The sequence below is a fragment of the Muntiacus reevesi genome, chromosome 13 (assembly GCF_963930625.1).
Source record: "Muntiacus reevesi chromosome 13, mMunRee1.1, whole genome shotgun sequence".
NCBI lineage: Eukaryota > Metazoa > Chordata > Mammalia > Artiodactyla > Cervidae > Muntiacus > Muntiacus reevesi.
In genome coordinates, this window is record NC_089261.1 from 34,256,478 (window position 1) to 34,260,119 (window position 3,642).

The 3,642-nt window shown below is 35.9% G+C and overlaps 1 pseudogene; it reads right to left on the reverse strand.

The window, feature by feature from the left end:
* Window positions 1-3,210: 3,210 nt before the first annotated feature.
* On the reverse strand, window positions 3,211-3,329 carry LOC136146162 (5S ribosomal RNA; annotated as a pseudogene).
* Window positions 3,330-3,642: the final 313 nt, after the last annotated feature.

Below are 3,642 nucleotides of genomic sequence, written 5' to 3' on the forward strand. Positions count from 1 at the left end.
TCTACATATAAGCGATATCATATGATATTTATCTTTCTTTGTCGGCTTTACTTCACTCACTATGACATTCTCTAGGTTCAGGCAGAGAGTAGTATTTTGAGCTTTGCAAGTTGAACAGACTGCTGTGGCTACTTATTTTAATATGAAAACAGTCACAGACAGTGTGTAAATAAAGCAGCAAAGCTGCAGGTCAGGCAAAGTGTGTCTATAAAGCAACTGATGGGCCAGATTTGGTCCATAGGTTTTGCAGGTTTGAACTGATTGTGATTCCTTTCCTGAGACAGAGGAAATTGCTTCAAAGAGGGAATAAAAAGGATGAAAGGAAAGAAGGGAGGAAAGAGGAAGGAAGAAGAGATACTTTCTGTCAAAAAAGAGTAGTGCTATGTGTTGGCAGGGGGTGGGGGTGGCGGGAATGACCACAATAAGAATTTATTTTTAGTTTTGGCTTTTAAAAAGCAATATGATTAAAGAGGATGCATTTTAGTTTCCCATTTGTGAATAAATTTTTGCATGCATTTTCCTCCTTTTTATTGATTTTCAGGTCATTTAGATTTTCTGGTTTTATTTATGTGTTTATTTTTGATGTATGTTATTGAGGAAAGAGGGCTTCCCTTGTGGCTCAGCTGGTAAAGAATCTGCCTGCAATGTGGGAGACCTGGGTTCAATCCCTGTGTTGGGAAGAAAGAACTCTTTGTTCAAGCAATTCTTTGCCCTGTATTCGACCATTTATTTTTAATTAAAATATGTTATGATCAGATAATATGTCTTGTAAGTGTTAGCTTTGGAGATGAACTAAAGATCTCATTTTAAACAAGTACATAAAATATTTAAGTTATTTGAAAAGGTTTCATATGCATACACAAAAGAACAAATATATTTACATGTATAAGTATGTATTAAATTTTGCATATATATAAATCTATTCTACTAAATTATAAGTTTTCTTACTAAATTAGAAAGTATTCTGAACAAACTTTCATGAAAAGCATCTTCAAATTAAGTGCCAAAAAAAGTTTGACTTAAGGATATATGTATATGTGCATTAGGTTTCTTTGTTTCACTTGCAATGCAGAAAATCATTGTTGTACATCAAGAGAATTTGGTGATTAAACATGATTGAAAAGATAAGTGGGGAAAGGAAAGGAATTACAGCTAGACTATTAATTCCAGGGTTATTTGACCCTAGAGATAACCTGGAATCTAGGAAATGTGTGCTGTTTCTACTTTAACCACTGCTGCTTTATTCTGATCCTGGTGTAGGTACTGAAGAGAGTCCTTCTTCTTAGTCACTCAGTCATGTCCAACTCTTTGCAACACTGTGGACTGTAGTCCACCAGGCTCCTCTGTCCATGGGATTCTCCAGGCAAGAATACTGGAGTGGGTTGCCCCGTCCTCCTCCAGGGGATCTTCCCACTCAGGGATCAAACCCAGGTGTCCCACATAGCGGGTGGATTCTTTACCATCTGAGCCACTAGAGAAGACCAAGAAGACTGGAGTGGGTAGCTATATCCCTTCTCCAGGGGATCTTCTCAACCCAGGAACTGAACTGAGATGCCCAGTAACCACAAACACAACCATCAGAACTTGTTTTTCAGACATAACTGCAGCAGAGATATGGCACCTACCACTCCTAAATTATGTACCATTGAATCTCATTCACAGAGGTGGTGTTACACAGGGCTCTAACTGCGAGTGAAGATGTCAACGTGCTTTTTCGCTCCAGTCACGGCTACACCAGGAGAGAATAGATGGATGTGGTTGGGGGTGAAAGAGACAGCATCACCTACAGCCAGTGTTCCTTACATCCTAACTTCATTACATCATTTAAGATGTTTCTTACAAAGATCATAGCTGGAATTATTTTTCTTTAACTTAATCTGGCAATATTTCTCTTTCAGTAGAAAAATTAGTATTTGCACTTTGGGAACAAAAAGGCAAATTGACATTATTTCTTTCATGTTGTATATATTGTGCAGAAGATAACTTGAATAAACATGTTATTCTCCTCTTCCCTTACCTTTTTTGGTGACATATTCAAATCACCACTCTTCTAAGTTTCTGAGTCTTATTCCTTTAATTTGACAATAAGACACCAACTATTTCTACACAAGCATTTTCCTTGCCTCCACTTACAGCAGGATGTATCCTTGTGGAGGTTATTGTTTTCTCTTGCCCCTTGTCTCCAGAAGAGACCCTTAGGGTTTTAAATTCTCCTCTTTCTTCTTTCACCTTATAATTTTTCTTCCTCTTTTTTCTTTTACACCTCTCTCTCTTGTCTCCCATCATCTCCCATCACCTACTTACATTCAATATCTTTATTTCTCAGAGATGGAGAAGTACTTTTAGTTCCAGAATTGGTGTTTTAGACTTGCATTATGCATTCTATCACTAGTCATTTAGAGGAAATAATGCAAAGATTCTCCAGTTAGAATCTCCATTTGACATTCATATGACTCATTTTTAGAGAGTATATTACTGTCCATTTGGATTTCATGGCAGTTGGATAGATTGATAGTATTCATTAGTAGATCAGTGTTTCCTTGCATTTACATATAGACTACTGGAATAGTTGATTGTTAATATAGAAACAAGTGGAAAAAATATGTTTAGGATAGACTTTAGATAAGCATAAAAAATCAGAAATAAGAATGTTTAAAGAAATACATGAATTGGGAATAAAGAAATGACAAAGTTGGAAGGGGAAAAAGTGGCAATCTAAAGGAAGAAGTCAGGTCTTGAAGTATGGAGGTTAATGCATGATCCTGTCAGAGGTTGCTGAGGTTGAAAAGGAATAATTTGGTTTGGAGGTGGAGGAAATTATTAAGAAAATAATTCATAAAAGTGTTTTATAGACATTCCTGATGGGCCAGTGGTTATGAATCCATCTCCCAATGCAGGGGACACAGGTTTGATCCCTGATCTGGGAGATTCCACATGCTGAGGGGCAACTAAGCTGATGTACCACGACTACCAAAGCCCACATGCCTAGGGCCCATGGTCTGCAACAAGAGACACCACCACGATGAGAAAGCCAACAGCTTGAGAAAGCCAAGCACAGCAACAAAGACTTAGTGTCGTCAAAAATAATCAATCATTTTTTTAAAAAAAATTGTAAAAGTATTTTGTAAAATATAAGATAAGAGAAAACATACAATAATATTTAATCTCCTTCCTTTCTTCCTTTTCTACACTTTTATCTTTGTTTTCTGATCCTTACAGTACCTGGTATTTCCAGGCGGTCTCCCATCCAAGTACTAACCTGGCTCGATCCTGCTTAGCTTCTGAGATCAGATGAGATTGGGCACGTTCAGGGTACTATGGCTGTAGACCCTAGTAATGATACTGTATTTAATTATTGCATTTTTACAGTAAAATAACAATACTGATATTTAGTTATCAGTATTATATCAGTGCATTCTTTGATAGTTTAACATTTACTAAATATTATAAAAGTTTTGAAAATCATTTATAAAAATAGCCTATGACAAAAAAATAGGAGGGTAGCTATGAAATATAAACTTCAACATGTAGTATAATTTTGAAAATAAATTATTAACACCAAACACACAAAACATAAACATAAACTTCATGTAAATTAAGAATATTTAAAACCACAAGATTTTAAATGAAATGATATTATGT